Genomic DNA, 20,249 nt, shown 5'->3' with positions numbered 1-20,249 from the left:
AAAGCATAACTTATCTAGGTGATGAAAAGAACAGTCATTACAGATTCAGAGACAGGTCATTCCTCCTGGAAATAAGTGAAACTAATTATGTAATTTCCCTCTGACTCAATTCTCCAGCCTCTACCTAATACAGCCCACTTCCCACACACCTCTTTTCCAGATTGGTTGTCAGCAGCATCATTAAAAGTACATTAATATTCTCAGAACTCATGCTGCTAAAAAGTTTTGGCAGGTGATCAACTATCTGGTATATTGTGAAAAGCTCTGCATGTTATTAAGAGATTAGTTGCAATCTCTTTTAAAGGCCATTTACCTTTGTACAACTTCCTAATATTTAAAATACATGCCTATTCTTACACATAAAAGTTGATTCATATTTGTTTTTCAAGAATTTGAAAATGGTTAGCTATAAGACAGTTTGCTTTTTACTATAATTATGCCTTGGAAATTTTAAATATCAGCTATGAGAAAATATGTCCCTCTTAACACAGTCATAGTCTATTCAAATGACACTGACTTAGATAGATATTTCTCAAAAGAAGACATAAAATGGCAAAAAAAGAAAAAAATGCTCAATGTCTCTAATTATCAAGGAAATGCACCACAAAATCACAAAGAGGTATTACCTTACTCTAGTAAGAATGGCTATTATCAAAAGACTAAAGATAATAAGTTTTGGTAAGGATGTGGAGAAAAGTGAACACTTGCACACTATAAGTAGGAAAGTAAATTAGCACAATACGGTGGAAAATAGTATGGAGTTTCCTCAAAACTTAAAAATAGAATTACCATATGGTCTAGCAATCACTGGATAGATAACAAAAGGAAGTAAAATCAGTATCTGCATTCTCAAGTTTGTTGCAGCAATATTCACAATGGCCAAGGCATGGAAGCAATTTAAGTGTTCATAATGGATGAAGAAAACTTGATTAACAATATTTAATAACAAAGAATGAAATCCTGTCATTTGTAATAACACAAATGGAACTGGAGATCATTATATCAAGTGAAATAGGCCACATACAGAAAGACAAGTCCACAGGATCTCACTCAATTCTCCAGCCTCTACCTTATACAGCCCACTTCCCACACACCTCTTTTCCAGATTGGTTGTCAGCAGCATCATTAAAAGTACATTAATATTCTCAGAACTCATGCTGCTAAAAAGTTTTGGAGTCATGAAAGTTGAGAGTAGGATGGTGGTTATCAGAGACTGGAGAGAAAAAGGTGTAAAGAAATGGGGAAAGGCTGATCAATGTGTCCTAAGATACAGTCGGAGAGGAGCAAGAAGTTCTGGTGTGCTACTGCATAGTAGGATGACTATTGATGATAGTAATTTACTCTCCATATCAGAAAGTTATATGAAACAATTATGAACAGTTAAATTTTTCAGGAAAAATAAGCAACTTACTTCAATTCTGCCATTCAATAATGCACTCAGAGACTGTATTTGTATTTAATTTTTAATAGAGCAAAAATACAAATGGAAGACTTTATAGTTTTTGTTGGATATGCACACTTTTCAGCTGATATGGAAACACTGTATTAGAATATAATTTTCAAAAGTGGAAGTTCTCTTTAGGTTGTTTACTTTGAAAGTAAGTAATTAATAGAGAAAATAATCATCGCCAATTATCCATGGTTATTGTAAGACAGTTTTGATCCATTCAAATGCAAAATATGCTAGGAATAAAAAGACAAACTATTTTCCTGCATGGAGGCTTTGTTGTTGTTGTTGTTGTTGTGGTTGTTTTAAGGAAGAAATAAAGTTTGACAAGAAGATTTTAATACAGATAATTTTTGAATCAGATATTGATGATTTTATCTCTCTACCTGAAAGCTATTTATGTAAGTACTTCTTTTTAAAGTGTAACATAGAAGATCCACAATTTTTTTTTTGTCTAAACTGTGGTTGGTAAATCCAGACAGAAGTCCAGCAGGCCTGTCAGCCTGATAGGCTTGGTTTATGCGGTTCTCTGTGTTTGAGGAAATCTGTGACCTTCTGGGAAAGAACTGATTAAAAGGAAAGAATTAAGGTGTGTAAGTTGGGATCAGGGTGGATTGGCAATGAAGAGTAATTGGATACAGCATTATTAGTGCTTTATTTTAGATTATTTGCTCACTTAATTCAATAAACCCACAACTGTGTGCTGTTACAAGGGGATCAGAGTAATGATGTGTAGACTAATTAAAGCACTTATAGGATGAACTAAAGTACTTATCTATAATTTCATAGGCTGTTAAAAACAGAACAATTAGCATCTATCTGCTTGGTAGAGTTGTCTGTCCCATCACAACAGCATTGAAAAGCAAGATAGCAGGCCAGTGACAGTGACATCACCGCTGTTTCTTCAAGACTCTGGCACAAAAATCAAAGCACTCTTGCCGGTGTCTTCTTTCTCTAGGAAGAAAATCCTCAACCTGCATGCCTACAGAAACTGCATCAGACACATGATTGCCTTAAGATTCCTGGAGACTACAGATTTCTTCTCAATGAGCCAGGGTGGGCAAAGAGAAAGTGAAAGCCACATGTTGTGGTCTAGACTACTACTTCCCTGAACTCAGGTAAGATTCATTTGAAACTAGGAATTGTGAAAACACCCAGATGAATATGGGATGAAGAAGATTAAATAATATTTGAGTCTTTGTTTTCTTTGTAGTCTACTTCTAGTTACAGGAAACATAGACTCAAACAGTTTTGTTTCTTTTGATTGTTTTAATCCTAGGGTAATTTCCCCTCCTCTAATAACTCCTGCATTACATGTAGTAAAAGTAATCATTCTTAGCTACTGTTAATCAAAGTGAACTCCCTAAAATATCCAGCATTCAAATCATTTCTTTCTCAAAGAGAAATAAAATCTGACAAGGTTAGTATTCTATGATACTGCAATTTAAATAAAAATAGGGCTTCATTCCTGAGTTTCTAAGACAGCAGGTTTGGAAGCATTACAGGTCTTTTTGCAAGAAGACAATGTAAATAAATTGTGCAAAAGGTTAACTTAAGTGAGTTCCAGCAGAATCAATACTTAATCTTCTTAATTTTAAGGTATCAGATTAAACTTTCAGAAAAACAAAGCATGTTTACTCTAAAAGTCATAATAAAAAATATATATTTTTTCTTACCACATGTTTGAAAATATGTTGTCATTATTAATATATTATTAGACATTAATTTAATATTATTCATAACCAGCTTTTGTTGATTGCTAACTTTATATAATATTCCCATCCTCAGTTTAGGTTCCTTGAGCCTCATTTTAATATATTTATGAAAATTATATAGAGTGTAAACATGAAGCATGACCTAAACTTATATCCAAGTTTTGTAAAATTAAGTTTAATCTTCATCTTATTCACAAGTTTTGTTAACTTTATCCTTGTTTTATTTCCAATGCACATTGCTTCCTTGTGCTCTTTTTTGTACCTTGTATCTCTTTAGGTTTGGGGCTGGTATTTATCAGAATGGGCTGATCTATTCTGTGGCAAGGAAGATATCCAAAATATCAGGGATTCAACAAGTTTGTTCTTCCACATACCATACTTCTTCCTCATACGCATGAGTCCTGTGAGATCTTGGGTCCTTAGATTCACTCAGATTTCTATGAAATCAGAGCATCCCACATTATAAAATAAGTGAATTCCTCTGTCTTTAAGGATAAAAAGACCAAACTGAAAAATTACCCTTAGTTTTTTCAATGCCTTAACCAGAAAGTATCAAATCCTACCTACTAGTGTTTCAATGTCCAGAATTAGTCACCTGGCCTCAATTCAATTGCCAGGGAGAATAGGAAAGGAAAGGGAGGAAAGGAGAAATTTGATAAGCACCAATCTCTTTGTCCCTGTTCTTTTTTACTCTTGTAGCAACTGAACTTCTATCTCTAAGAAAACCAGCACAGTGTTTTGGATACTGATCTCTCATTCCCCTCTGTCCCTGCTCAGATTACAAACATTGTCTGCTTCTGTATTCTTTCTTGAACTTTTGAAACGCTCTCTTGATAATCATGTATAGATGTGAAATTTTCTTATTGCCTGCTATAAAGAATGACTATTCTCACTGAATGTCTCTAAGCTATTTGAAATATGGAAAAATCTCAGAGCAGACACTAAAATAAATTTTTTAAATGTGACCCTATTCTAAAATTTAGAAAAATTTTTATTACCATCTACTCCCTCTTGTCTTATGCCTCAGAAACTTTTGGGAAATTTCGAAATCCTGTAGCAATAGAAACTGGAGGAGCCATAGAATAAGTGATATTCTAATTCAAATATTTTTTTTCTATCCTTTTATGTAATTCGGTTGTTCACAATCCTTCCTGTCAAGAATGTTGTTACCCTATTAATATGAGCTTTTAATGTGTTGAGGAGAAATACAATGAAATAGAGCAACAAACAAAGAATTAAGACAGAGATGTGAGAGGTGTGCTTGGTAATTTCCTTTACTTTTCAGGAGATTTGCTCCTGGGATTTTCTTAAAGACTCAGAACCAGAGAGACTCTCTAAAAACTGCATCATGAAGAGTGGAAGAGTATGGTCATGCTCTGAAGATTAAAATAAAAGAGTAGGAGAAATGAGGCTTGATTTCCTGCACCTAAATTTACAAATGAAATAAAGACCCCTTCTGCCTTGAGGAAGTGATAAAACAGGGCAGAACAGCTCGAAGTGTCCTCTGCATGAAAAAACAGAGGAAGGCAGAAATAACAAACTCCTGTTTTTCCATTCTTAATCATTTAAGACTTGGCCATTGAAGTTATGACTAATCTGTGAAGTAGCTAATACCCCCTAAAAACTACTGTTCTTTCTTAATGAGGCCAACCTCCTGGAATGAACATGGCTTCCTCTATGTTTTATGCGAAAAACAGTAGACCATAGCTTGCAATTACCTCCTAGGAGACTCTGAATGACGGAGGGTACGTATTAGCTTAGAGTATTCTGCTGTTGGTCAAAAATAGATTCCTTCTTTTGTTTTCCTCTGAAAATAAGACCAAAAAGTTCCTCCTTTGATCAAAATGAAGTACAGAGACTGAACATACCCAGCATAAAACATGCTTTCTTAATTTATATTTATTTTATTAACATACGTTAAGTACATATTAATTGTATATATAAATGAGAATTACTCTGATATTTCCTTACGTTCATACAGCTTGTATTGATCATTTCTTGTTCCCTATCTCCCTCCCTTTGGCACCCTTCTTGATCCCTAGAAACCTGCTTTCAGGTTTAATGTAATTTAATTTAATTTGTTTAGATTCCACATATCGAGGGAACAGATGATACTCATTGTTACAGATGATACTCTGGCTTCTTTCGCTTAGCATGATGCCCTCCAGTTCCATCCATTTTGCTGCAAATAACACGATTTCATTCTTCTTTATTCAAAACATTGGACCTTGATTAAGGAAGGTGAGGGAGATGAGTATTCATGTGAACACTGTATACCTATTCCTTGAAAAACTTCCCAAACTACAGTGCAGAGTGAAATCTGAGGTGAAGTCTAGCACATTCTCCAAATGGTGGTGTCAGAGCAGAGAGTCTGGAGAGACTAAGACATCTAAAGTTCAAAGGATGGAGAGGATATCAGACTGTGATTTTGATTTGTATTTCTCTTATTGTTAATGATGTTGAGCACCATTTTAATTCATCTATTGAACATTTATTGTTTGTCTTCTTTGGAAAAATTCTTTCAGGCCCTTTGACCACTTTTTAATCAGGTTATTTATTTTCATGGGTTTTGTCATTGAATTATGACTTTCTTGCATATTTTGTACACTAACCCTTTATCAGATAAAAGACTTACAATATTTTCTCTCATTTGATAGGTTGCCATTTCACTCTGATGATTGTCTCCTTTGCAAGATGAAGATTTTTGGACTGGGTGCCATGGCTCATGCCTGTAATCCCAGTGACTCCTGAGGCTGAGGAAGGAGGATTTTGAGTTCAACCAGCCTCAGCAAAAAGCAAGGTGCTAAGCAACTGAGTGAGACCCTGTCTCTAAATAAAATACAAAGTAGGGCTGGGGATGTGGCTCAGTAGTGGAGTGCTCCTGAGTTCTATCTCAAGTAACACCCCCTTCAAAAAAAAAAAAAAAGATTTTGTTTTGGTGTAATACAACTTGTCCTATTTTTGCTTTTGCTTCTTATTCTTTGGGTGTCATATTTAACATGGCTAGTAGATATAAGAGAGATCATTTGTCAAAGGGTGTGGGAAAATTCAAACTCTTGGTGAATGCAACTGTTATAGAAAACAGCTTGTAAATACCTCCAAAATTAAAAATAAAACCAATATATGATCCAGCAATCCAGCAATCCCATTTCTAGGTATATATTCAAAGGAAATAAAATCTGAATCTCTGGTTGTATACATAGTATATTCACACCAATTCGTGTCTTCATACATGTACTTTGGATAATAATGATCATCACATTCAACCATCATTAATTACCCCATATCCCCTCCCTACTCCTCTTACACCTCTCCCTTATCTAGAGTTCATCTATTCCTCCCATGCTCCCTCTTCCTATCACACTATGAATCAGCCTCCTTATATCAAAGAAAACATTCAGCATTTGTTTGTTGGGGATTGGCTATCTTCACTTAGCATTATCTTCTCTAATTCCATCCATTTACCTGCAAATGCCATGATTTTATTCTCTTTTATTGCTGAGTAATATTCCATTGTGTATATATGCCACATTTCTTTTATCCATTCATCACCTGAAGGACATTTTGCTAAGTGAAACAAGCCAGTCACAGAAAGTCAAATACTGTATAATCCTATTTATATATGAAATTGAATATAGTCAACTTGACAAAAGTGAAAGTATATACCAGTTGCTGTATACAAGAATAGGGAAGTGGAAGTTGGAAAACATCAATTAAGGCTGTAAAATTATAGTTATGAAAGAATAAGTTCTGAAAGTCTAATATACAGCATAGTGACTAAAGTTAATAGTACTCTATTATACACTTGCAATTTGCCAAGATGTAAGATCCTCGATGTTATTACCCTAGAAGAATGAAAGAAGAAAGGAAGGAAGGAAGGAAAGAGATAAATATGTCAGGTGACGGACATTATTAGTTTGACTGTGGTGATTATTTCACAATTGATACATATACCAAATGATCAAATTTGTACATCACAAATATAAACTATTTGTCAATATTTGTCATTAAGTGCAGGGAAAATAAAATATTTCAAATAGGGTTATACTGAAAAAAGAAACCTGGGAGTAAATAAAACCTGCCAAAGAACTATATAGAATAGATAGCTGAGTTTACCCAAATTGTCTTTGTTCACATAGAAAACAATATTATATTATCAATAATGTAAAAGTTTAGTTGCTTAGAGATAATTATATCACTTTGAATAGGCCTTCCATTGTCAGTATTAAATAATTAAGAAAAAAAAATTCTTATGGAGAATGTCTTAGCAAAGCTAAATATTCAAATTCTGTTGATTAAAAAAAAGAACAGAAATCATATTTCTTTCAATAATGTAAAATCTGGCTCCAAGGAGCACATTTAACTTTGCTAGAAGTGGGACTTACCTGAACAGATGCTCTGGTACTTTTATTTGAAGTAGCAAATGAGGCCACATGTATTTGTAGAATTAGCACATGCAACAGATGAAAATTAGATGTTGTGCCCATTTTCACTGTCGTGGGGTTATGCTAAGAGACACCCCAGATGTTACTCTTTGGCAGACAGTTGTTATTTTTTGTTGGGAGCTCAGAAGATTATTGTATGAATCTGGATATGTACCAAACTTACTCTCCCAGCGTCTGGCCTAATTTAGTGAAGCAGATAATGTAAATGGACTTCCTTACTAACAAGGTTATGTGTAAGATGACAGTTCACATGGTTTGGGAATCCTTCATGAATAATGCTGCCTTCTCCAAGCAGGGTGATGTTCTTCACTATTTAATGAATGACAGCTGTTTGTTGAACAGAAGTTTCCACATTCGACCTAGAAACAATTTTTTCGTTCTCTCTCTCTCTTTTTTTTTTTTTTTTGGTACTGAGGGTTGAACCCAGAGGAGCTTAACCATTGAGCCACATCCTCAGTCCCTTTTGCTTTAAGGCATGGTCTCACTAAATTGCTCAGGGCCTTGCTAAATTGCTGGCGCTGGCTTTGAACTTGTGATCCTCCTGACTCAAGTCACTGGAATTACAGTCAGGGGCCACCATGCCAAGCTACAAGTTTCTTAATCTACACTGTATGTTTTGCCTTCCTGTTTGCTCTGGTTGCTTTCATTTTGTATAAGATTATAGTAGATGTTGAAAAGTGGGTTGATTTTTACCCAAAGATATTACTTGATTAATTTTGCTTCTATTTAAGTGTTTATGATACCACATTTCTTTTAGTAAATTCAATGTGTTTTGAGGTATTATAAATTTTTTTCATTTATCCACCTAAGATTAAACTGTTCTTTTAAATCTTAGAGGTATATTAGACTCCATAAATACATTAGTGTTCCATTATTATTCCGTTTTTGTAATATGTACAAAGTTGGTTTTATCTAGCCAAAATATGTCAAATACAGGTACTTTCTTTCCTGTCATCACTAATATCCTAAGAGATGGGATTCTAGTCTTCATATTTCCGTGGCTACTGGATGGATTATTTTTTCACATGGATTGAGGGTGGAGGAGATTTCTTCAATTATAGTAAAATAAAAGAACAAGAAGTTGTGGTTATCTGTTTCAGTAAAGAAACACAACTAGCATGACATTTACTATTGGAACCACCACTTAATTAAAATTATACGGGTTAATATTAATCTATCATAATCAATCTGTCTTTTTGCAGAGGTCATAAAGGCAAAAATAATATGTTGGGAAGGACTATTTTAAATTCAAGGTTTTAAATATGACTGTAATCATTGTAATGCCACCCTATCTGTGGTATAACTTCTGTTACCTGGGAAGAAAGAGCAGTTTCCTGATGCTTCTTTTTCTACCATTCAAGGAACCAAAATGAAAGTTCTATTAACTTCAAAATGTATTCATATCAATTCTATATTCAAAATATAGGTACACAACCACAGGTTGGAGCTACAGATTCATTGGACTCCCTGTATGACAGATTTAGGCAACAGAACATTTATCAATGTGTTTCATGGTTTGCCAGTCTAATTTGGGGTCACGTTAGTTTCACTTTCAAATCTGAGTACGTTTTTCCCCAGTGTATACAGTGATTTTTGATAAATGCAATTGGGTACATTTGAAGATGGGTTGGGAGAGCATTTATTTGTGGAAGTATTACAGGGATCTTTTTTAAGATAATCAATCTCCATTTCAGTTGATGACCACTGCTCAGAAGTGGCCCAGATTTGAAAACTAGATGGAACTGTCATTCACTAGTTCTTGTTTTTTCCTGTTTCTATAAAGCTATCCATTATTGGCTATGCTACCATTTTGTATCATGTTCATTAATAGATTCCTACTTTCCATTCCAACCTCACTAGTTATAATGGTAATTATATACACCTTGCTATATAATTATACCTCTGATATGTAAACAATGTAAGTGCCTTCATTTTTCTAGTACAAAATTCTGTAAGTCACATTGAGCTACTAAGATCAGTTCCAAGGTTACATTTCATTCTATCAGCCCTGGATAATAGGGCCCACCCACCACAGAACTCAAATATACTGCCACTTTAGTTCATTTCTTGTTGATTTTATAAAGCTAGAATACTCTGAGAACACCTGCTGAATACAGTTAATTGGTAGATCCTTTCATCTCAAATAAAAAACAACAATAATAACAACACCAACAGCAATTTTAACATTCATATCACATGAGCCTATTGATGCCTTTATAATAAATTAAGAATTAAAACTGCCACTCACAAGGTGGTAGCCGTGTACCATGCATCGCCAGCTGATGAGCCATACATTTCTATAACTCCAATGGTATCTGTTTTATAAAACAACTTTAAATTACTCACTTATTGTAATTTTTTTCTGAAAGTGAAACCTGGATAAACTTGCATATGCAGTTTAAAGTATTTGTGGGTGACTCCAGTAAAATGGAAGGACAGAGAAGGGAGAAAAACTGAAGTTAAAGCCTAATGTGCATTATTGAGGTACTGTCAGGAGCAATGGGGTCCTAATTCACCACATCTCTGAAGGATGTTGAAAATGCCTCCCAGAAGTGTCTGCCTACAGGTGGGAGAGCTGAAATATTTATCCACTGCTCCCATTGCTTTTTGGTTGAGTTTTGCCTGGAGGAGGTGTTATTCTTCTGCCTTCTGATCTGTACTTTCATGTTGATTGAAGCATTGGGGAAAGTCTTGGGGAGAAAAGGGAAATATGTTCTTGGTCTGGATTTGGGGACCAAATTCTTAGTGCAAAGTGAGTTGAGCTTCAAAGAAATTATTTATTTTACATGAGGCTAAAATAAAAAGTGAGTTAATTCAAGTGAAGATGGGCTTTTGTTCAAGATTAAAGAAAGTAAGTTATATTTAATGTAAGGACTCAGAGAATACTGTACTCTTAAGCCATTCCTGAAGAATATTTTATAAGATAAAGAATTTCACCCAACCAAAATATACCTGGAGAAACTTCAGGAAAAAGACTGCTACTAAGAATTAAATATATTCAATTAGAGACATAAGTTTAACACAATGAGGTCAAGGTGGAAAATATATAAGTGCTGTATATCCTAAAAAAGTAAAATAACTCAATAGTAAATGGGAGCCAAAGAAAGTTATTTAAGTATGGGTAGCCAAATTGTAGCAGCCAAAGTAAGGAAAAGGAAAACTGGGAACATTATTAAAGGCATAAATATAAAGGTTAACAACTAGGAAAAAAAACTAGGAACCCTTGCAAAACAGAATTTAAAAATGAATCACATAGAAAAAGAATAAGAGTAAATATTAAATAATATGATAGACTTTCCAGCAAACATTCAGCCCTCTCTATTAATCTAAGTGTTTACTCACATATTAAAGAGATTCAGACCAATTTCATTCTGTGTTCAACAGACACATAAGAAAAGTTGTTCTGAAAGACTAAGAAGGGATATATTAATTCTCTTGTTTATTTTATAATCGATATGAAAAAATACATATTTTAGCCTGTTTTACTGAAGGAACCTCAAAGTCTAAAAGTAAAAATGTTGTAATATAGTAACAATCATAACAGACAGGGTCTTCTTCCTAAATAAAATTCTAAACATAATCCTCCACTGAAAGGCATCAGGGATCCTTGGAGAGGTGGCTGATTCCAGGCCAGAGACAGGGAAAGAATGTCCCAATATCATGAGAGAGAAACCAAGCTCATGCCCAAAAACTGATGAGGGCATGTCCAAAGCAACTACCGTAAAGGCTTTGACTTGCCAAATTTGTACAATGATAGCCTCAAAAGAAATAAGTAGTGAAAATGAACTTTTAGCACTTAAGAAAATAATTCATGAGTCCATAGAAATGCTCAAGGTAAGAAAAATACCAGCAGTGAAGGTATAGGAAGGAAGCAAGGAAGAAATTAATTAAAAAATAACCAACAAAAAAATCTACCAAACCAATGTAATAATGTATATTGGTAAGAATAATCGATTGGTTTTTAAATCATTAGATAAAGTACTTTTGAAGCCAATTACATTGATATAGCCTCAAATATAATTCATTAGCTACTTATTATTGATAAAACAAAAAACGTACCTTACTTTTTGGTGCCTACTACCTAAACTGACATTGAGTATATCTGGGTAGAATGTAATGTGACGTACACATCATAATGTGAAGTACGCACCCATGTGACATTTTTGAAAAAAAAAAAATTAACCTGAAGCTGATTAGAACTTGATCAACTCAGAGTGAAAAGCAACTGGACTAGATTCTTTAGAAATGTCAATGTCATCAGTGTCCCATAGGTCATGAAAAATAGTGGTGGAAACCCTACAAATCAAAATTTAAAAATGAAACATGAAAACCAAATGTCATGAGCAATGCTAATTGGATACAAAAAGGAAAAAAAGAGGATAAAAAGAAAGAATTAATTTAAAGAAAGAAAATTTTGATATACATTTCCTATTAGGTAATGTCATATTAATTTTAAATATTTTCTTTATGATTTAGAATATATATTATGTATTATTATCAATTACACTCATCTTCATGTTCTTAAGAAGCATATGTTGAGGCATCAAGGGATGGAGTACCATGGTTTTTATGACTTAAGTTAATTGAATCAACAAAAAGGTACATCCATGCATATGATGCTTATATATGTGTGTGTTGTGTGTGTGCATGAAAGACTGAGAAAAGAGAGAGTTTTTACATTATTCTATCAAAGTTATCGTAGGTTTGAAAATTACAACAGTAGGAAAATATTCCATGTTAGGAAATGTATCAATGATTAATTTGATTAACCTACCTTGAAAAAACAACACATATAGCATTATTGTTGCCCTAAGAACTCTTAGCATAGTCATCTTAATGTGCTGGAGTCCACTTTTTTTTTTTTTAAGTTAAAGGAATTGTAAACAATCAATCATAAGACTTTAACCATGTATTAACTGTGGTTATTATTTAAAGGACTATGAACTACATTTGAAATCAATATCAGTAAGGTAAAATAAATGGTATCTTTAATTATTTTGTATTATTCCTCAAACATTTTATGATATCATTCATATATTCAATGATTAAAATAGGATTATCTTATTGCTTCATAGAATATTTTGAGGTTTTAACATTTTCTTATTTTTTAATGATTTTATTAAATATAATCTGAGCCTATTAATTCATTCATAAAATCACTATAAGTATGAAACTGATATTATACATACATCCTCTGAAATCAGTCTTTGCTATTTATATCCTTTCTGATTTCCTTCTTAAGGCCTAATTACTTCATTTGTAAAATGAAGAAAATAATACAACCCATCTTGCATTGGTGATGGACTTATTGTTGGCAGAGTCCTGAGGAGGTGCAGGTCATCAAATGGTATGAGGTAGAGAGCATATGTGTGGTGTCTTTTCTGGTTTCTTCCTATGAAGCCACTGGTATTCAATCATGTGGCTCTATCCTGATAACTTTATCTAATCCTAATCATCTCTCAAAGGCCTCACATTTCAAAATTGCTCAGATAAATATTATTTTAATATTTAACCATGGGAACTAAACTCTGATATGAGGTTTAAGTAGGTAAACCATATTCAAATCATAGCATCCTTAAATCTTGGTTCCTTCAAATTTTCAGTGTATTTGTTAACTCTTACCTATTATAACATATGTCTGTTTCTAAACCAATACCTGATGTCTCATGTGAAAAACAACTTAATTTGAAGGTTATTTGCAAGTCATCCATCCATCCATCATCCATCCTTTGTAGTTATTGATCACTCAAGTCAAATATTATACCAAAATCTCTAAAGAAATCTTGGGTTTTAGAGAGAAGGTTATTGAAATTTTTGAAATATAGTTAATTAAGGCAAAATGTACCCACAAAATTTAAAATGTGCCTGTTACTTGGCCAAAGGCAGAGTAGTTCACATATAAGAGTGTTCTTCCTTAACCTTCCTTGACTTTACCTGACAAGTGGGTCCAACCACCACATGTTGAGAACAATTATAATACTAGCTAACTGAGCTTAAGTGCTGCTCCTTATGAGTTACTTTCTCCTGGTATGAGCCCTGAATCTATTAAATAGCTGGATGCAAATTTCTTATTTTTTATCTTCTATCACTCCAGTCTTTTATTCTGAATAGTTGATTCATGCCTATTGTCTCAATCTAAAATCTTCTTGTCTACTTTCCAAACAATAAAAGCTTGAATTTACATAGGTTAATCTAGAATTAAAACATATATTAAAACATATATTTTGTGTATGTGTGTCTGTATTTGTGTGTGTGTCTGTGTCTGTGTGTGAAAATATACTTCCCAATACTGAAAAGAACTTGTCTAAATTCATAGAATTATTAGTGGAGAGGAAATGAAATATCTAAGGGTAGGACCTAGATCTATATCTCTGTAGTTTAAGATTATATCATTTCACTGTGTAATACATCATGATGCATAGATTACACATACAACTTTTGGCATGGGATTGACAGATTTTTTTTTTTTTTTGAGAAAAAGAAAAAAAAGTTTTATTGCTTTGCAAGCAAAGGAGAAACATAGGGGACTCCTGTACCAAAGGCTGTGACTTTGCAGATCTGGAGGGCGCAGGGGTGAGGGGTGTGTAAAGGAACCCTTCAAAGGTTACATTCTGAGTGTGCTCTGGTAGGGGGTCCCAGGGTGCCCTGAGGGCTGCTGGATTCACTTGTTAATTTGGGAGATATTCACTTCCCAGATCCTTAATAGGCATCTCCTTCCTGTATTGGGTGTGTTTAAGGGCATTTAACTAGGGGAAGAAAAGATAACACTATCTCCCTAATCTTGTTAAGGAGGGAGAGAGGAGAGAAGAAAGAAAAAGAAAAACAAAAACAAAAACATTTAAAAAAAATAAGCCTTAGAGCAATGAGGATTAAATTCAGAAGGTGAAGGGACCACTGTCATATTTCCCCACTATCAATTTCTATCTTCTATTTCCATGGAAAAATGGACCATGACATCTCCAAGCTATTTCATGCTGGAGAGGGCAAAGTTGGGGGGGAAGTGATCTCTGAGGAATCTCAACTGACTCTTAAGAATAGATAGGAACAAGATCAGTTTTGACCAACTTGGTCTTAAACACCAGGCAGGAGAGGATAGCCTGAACATAGTTCTATATGAACATTTAAAAAGAAAAAAACAGTTTCTTTTTAAATTTAACCTAAGATGTACACTTGTGTCAGCCCTACCAAAAAGTAAGTAAAGCTGGAGACTATAAAGAAGGGTACTTATCAGAATGCCTAATATTTAACTATCACAAAGGACTCTAGATACACAAGCTTGTCCTACATTCCAGAGACTGACTGAAATACTGTTTCAGATTGTTTACCAAAAAAAAGGAATGCTTTGTTGACTTGTTGATTGTTGTCCTAGCATAAACTTTGCCCTATGTATGTTTTATCCCATCACTTGCCCCCTGCCCCTATGAACCCTTGGACTGCTGACAGATTTTTGAAAGAACTATAATTTGAGTAGAAATTATAAGCATAGACTTTGATAGGGGTTGGATTTAGGGATTATTTGGCCCAAGTTTCCATCAAGGCAAGAACTCTGTCTACCATAGAACTGACAGGAGATAATTTAAACTTTTATTAAAAATATCCAAGAAAAAGACCCATCATGAAAGTCACAAATGAGCACCCACATTTGGGCCAACTTCTTCATTAGAGAAAAGTACTATCTTAGTTTGAATTGCTCTTATTTCTCACAATCTGCTGAGTCTACCTTTTATTTTCATATGACTAATTTACTAAAGTATATGAGAGTAAAATTATCTCAAATTCTCTATAGTCAGGGTTTTCTAGAGGAACAAAACCAATAGCATGTATACATAACTATAAAGGGGCATTCATTAGATTATCTTCCCTGACCAGAGGCTGCCTAGTCCCACAATACCCATCTGCCCACTGGAGAACTGAGGAAACCAGCAGCTATTCAGCCCAAGAAGATGGAAGACTCAGAATAAGAGGGAGCAGTGAAACAGACCACTCCAAAGCTGAAGGCCTGGAAGCTCCCTGTAGAGTCGCTGGTGTGATTCTATATTCAAAGACTGAAGAAACTGGAGTTTGATGTCTGTGGGTAATGGCAGCAGCCCAAACCACATCCACTAAAAAAATCAGTCTTGCATGCACAGGCAAACTTCTTGTTTGCTTTTTGCTTCATCAGGATCCCCAGTCTATTGAATGGTGCTGTTCACATTCAGGGCAGGTCTACTGCCCCTTAGTTTGCTGACCCACATGCCAATCATATCTGGAAACACCATCACAAACACATCCAAAAGTGTGCTTTAACAATTTCCCAGGTATCTCAATGTAGTTAAGTTGTCAGCTAAGATTAATAGTCATGCAATCTATTTTCTCTATCACCTATATCTCTATCTAATCTATCATTTACTTTCCATTTATATATTCAAATTACGTAAGAAAGACAGAAAGACAAAAGCAATTCCAAATATATAGACTTCCTAAGTATACAAAACTCTAAGAACACTAGAAAAAAGTTTTGTATACTTCCTAAGTATACAAAACTCTAAGAACACTAAAAAAAAATCACATTTCAAGGAGAAAGTGTGATAATCTAGTTTTCCCTCACAGCTGAAGTCTGACATATGTAAATAGCTATATCCCACCTGTAAATGTGACTACCAACTGAGCAACTGTATTTGGGTAAAAATGGGAAGTTCATAACTCACTTGAAACTAATGTTTGAAATATGATATGTCAAGAGCCTTGTAATGTTTTGAACAACCAGTAAAAAAAAAAAAAAAGAAAAAAGAAAAAAAAATTCCTAACATAGGCTTCCAAGTAATCTAAGCCAGGGATGGGAGCTGTAGTTCAGCATCAAACTGCTAGCCTAGCACATGCCAGACCTGGGTTCAACACCTAGTACTGCTAAAAAGAAAAAAGTACTAAGACCTGTAAAAAAAAAAAAATAGAAAAAGAAAGAAAGAAAGAAAGAAAGAAAGAAAGAAAGAAAGAAAGAAAGAAAGAAAGAAAGAAATTTTGGTGTCTGTCTTGAAAAATCTGGAAAAAGGTTTTCTCTAAATATTAAGCTATTTCCTGTATTTTCTGGGGAAAAAAAAATGCTACAATTGTATATGTATATTCTCCCAAGATTTCAAAGACATATGCTTGTCTCTATTCCCAAACACAATCTGTTATAGTACTTATGTTTACCATTGTTATGGCTGTCAATACTTTTTGTTTAGATGAGATATTAACTAAAAATTTTTGAACATCATAGACACAACCTTCCTAATGGGCAAGTATCATATTAAAATATGACATTAGTAGAATAAAATAAAGGATATTTGTTTTGGTATGATTTTATATTAAACAGAATCTTATATAGTCTGTTATTATGAAAGGTTAAAAATTTCAACTATTTCTTATAAAACATGTTTACTTTTTGCCTTGGGGATTATGAGACTATAGAAATCATCAAATCAGTTCCATAGAGATGATGAAAACTACATCAAATGGGCACACCCATTTTCCTGTAAGGGTGTAATAAGCAGAATCCACCCTTTCTTCAACATATATAAGATGTTATACTTCAAACAGCTTCAAAATGAGGTGAGAAAGAAAGGCATTAAGGAGGAAATTACATTTTGCCCATATCATACTAGAAAAGGCAAATAAGAATACAATGAACTTCCACATTACATGTCTTCTCCAATGAATGGAACAGGGGATCTGACATATTTTAGTTATATATACTTTGTTTATTTCTTTATTCAAAAATGTCAACATGGACACATTTTTCCAGAGTAAAATACCTCCCATCAATACCTAAAATACTGAATAATGTGAAGATTTAATATAATACAATAAGTAATGAAAAAAATTTCCCATGTAACTCTTGCTTCCTACAAACTATCTTGGTTCTTTTCCAATTGTGTCATTTGATGAACATATTTCATATGAATAAATAGATGCTTTTGGCATCACTTGCCCCAAGAAGGCTCATCCACTACTCAATAAAATTTTTATTCTATTTATTCCATTTATTCTTTACTATTTACAATTTGTTTTTATGATATGAACAAATGCTAAGAGCCACAGCCAAGTAATATGCATGGCATTTTTGGTTGAAAGGTGACGCCAGCTAGCCATTGAGATGATATGATTATGTTAAGATTTACATTCATATAGATATTGGACTCCTGCGTACACCTCGGCCTGCTACAGGACTCCTGGAGAGTTCCCATTGGTTGGGGAAGTGCGGTAGGAGGGATTTCCGGAGGAGGAACTTCCTCTCTGAGGATTGGGAGAATGCCGCATGCATCCATCGGCATTCTTCCCGGGGGCATACGGGGCATTGGCGGCAGTTTCAAAAAATAAAGTTTGTTCCTGCTTGAGTGGCTGGTGATTTTGTGCCTAGCCAGACTGCGGCAAACAAACATATTAGATCAAACAAGACCTAATCCTTTATAAATGTTTTTGCTATTGAAACTTGATTTGCAAAATAGCCAAGCAGTATTAATTTTTAGAAACAATCAATTCATTTAATTTATGTGGTTCAACAAATCAGAGATGGAATTAAATTCTATTATTCTCAATTCTTCTGACACTGATCATATTTTTCTCATTGTTTATATCTTAAGATGTAATGCCCTACACTGATTTTCAAAATCTGCTTTAAAAATATCTTATTATAAACTTTTAAAGTTTGCATATTATATACTATGAGTTTATATCAACTAGGAATTTAACTTTGGATAGAATGTACCCAAAGCATCTAACTTTAATTTTGGAAAAACAACACATATCTCAGGAAAAAAAAAAATATATATATATATATATATTTGCAAATCTTGCTTTTTACTCAGTTTTTTAAATGCCACCTGCCTTCCAGGTTTCCATATGTATATTAATATGTTTATGACATTTAGTTTCTGTTATAATTCTGTAATTCAATTATAAATTCCACATTATTTTATTTAGTTATATTCTTCACTCCTTCCCCTCCCCAGTTTGTTCTTTCAATGTGCTTATATTTTCTTTTCATTACCTTTACTTAGCCCATAACTAATTTATTAAATTGCTAAAAATTAATTTGTTTTATGTAAAATCATTTTAGACTTTTCTGAGTTGCCATAAGTTGCCATATGGTATAAAAATCTGCTTTTTGGGTATAAATATCTATTTATTCAGATATTATATCATTGGAGAATGTTTTGATATTCTTGCCAAAAAAACTTGCACATCATTTTTAAAATAGCGAGTTTAGTGGGATACAAATTGAATCCAGTAAAGTTCTCTTTTTTAAATGTTTATGAATGTATTAGTCAGGGTTCTCCAGAGAAAGAGAATGGTATATATGTGTGTGTGTGTGTGTGTGTGTGTGTGTATGAGAGATTGCCTCACCTTAGTATGGAGACTGAGAAGTCTCAGGATCTGCTTTCTGCAAGCTGGTGACTCCCAGAAAGCCAGTGTGGCAGTTCCGGTTCAAAATCAAAGGCTTTAAAACCAAGGAATATGATGTTTCAGTCATCATTGGAAGTCTGGAGGCCCAGAAACCAATAGCTCTGATGTTTGGGGTAGGAGAAGATGGATGTCCTAACTCACATTTCCCTTCCTCTATTTTGGTTCTGTTTAAGCCCTCAACAGATTATATGATGCCCACAATAAAGCATCTTCATATGAGGATCATCCTGTATGTGCCAACTACCAATTTAAATGGAAATCTTCCAGAAAGTCTCTTAGAGACACCTTAAGAAATCATGTTTTACCTGAGGTCTGTGCATCCCTTAGCCCAATTGGGCTGACACATAAAATTGACCATCACAAGGTGTATACCTTCTGAAAATAAGGCACAGTCATGTAACCTCAACCACAGTTAAAATGAAGAACATGCCCATCACCCCAGGGAGTTTCTTTAAGGTCCTTTGCAGTCAATCTCTCCCCACACATCTAGGCCCTAAAATCCACAGTTATTACTGGTACAATAAATTTGCCTTTTACATATATTATATAATAGATTCATACAACAGGAATGATTTTAATTTAACTGCTTTAACCTAGCATAAGACATTAGTCATTTGTCATATTAGCAAATATTCTAGTAATTTGTTCTTTTATATTACTGAATAGTATGACACACTATAAATGTATTAATGCTTTGCTTAGCCATCTACCAATTGTTGTCTTATTTCCAATTGCCTTTGGTGATAATGAATAAGCCTGCTGTGAGGTTGATTTTCAGGTGGTTTGTGGATATGCATATTCTTTCTTTTTACTTATTTAATTTTTAATGAGTGTATTTTGTCATACATACATGGGGTATAAATTATTCTAATTAAGATCCCATTCTTGTGGTTGTACATATGAAGATTCACTTGTGCTGTATTCATATATGAATATAAGAAAGTTATGTTGAATTCATTCTCCCATCTTTTCTATTCCTATCTCCTTCCCTTACTTTCATTCCCTTTTGTCTAATCCAATGAACTTCTCTTCCCCACCCCATTCCTTGTTATGTGTTAGCATCCACATATCAGAGAGAACATTTGACCTTTGGTTTTTTGGAATTGGCTTATTTCATGTAGCACAATAGCCTACGGATCCATGCATTTATAGGAAAATGCCATAATTTTATTCTTCTTTATGGTTGAATAATATTCCTTTGTATACATATACCACATT

This window comes from Ictidomys tridecemlineatus, chromosome 5 (assembly GCF_052094955.1).
Source record: "Ictidomys tridecemlineatus isolate mIctTri1 chromosome 5, mIctTri1.hap1, whole genome shotgun sequence".
Lineage (NCBI taxonomy): Eukaryota > Metazoa > Chordata > Mammalia > Rodentia > Sciuridae > Ictidomys > Ictidomys tridecemlineatus.
The sequence above is the reverse complement of the archived record's forward strand: the minus strand, read 5'-3'. Positions refer to the sequence as shown.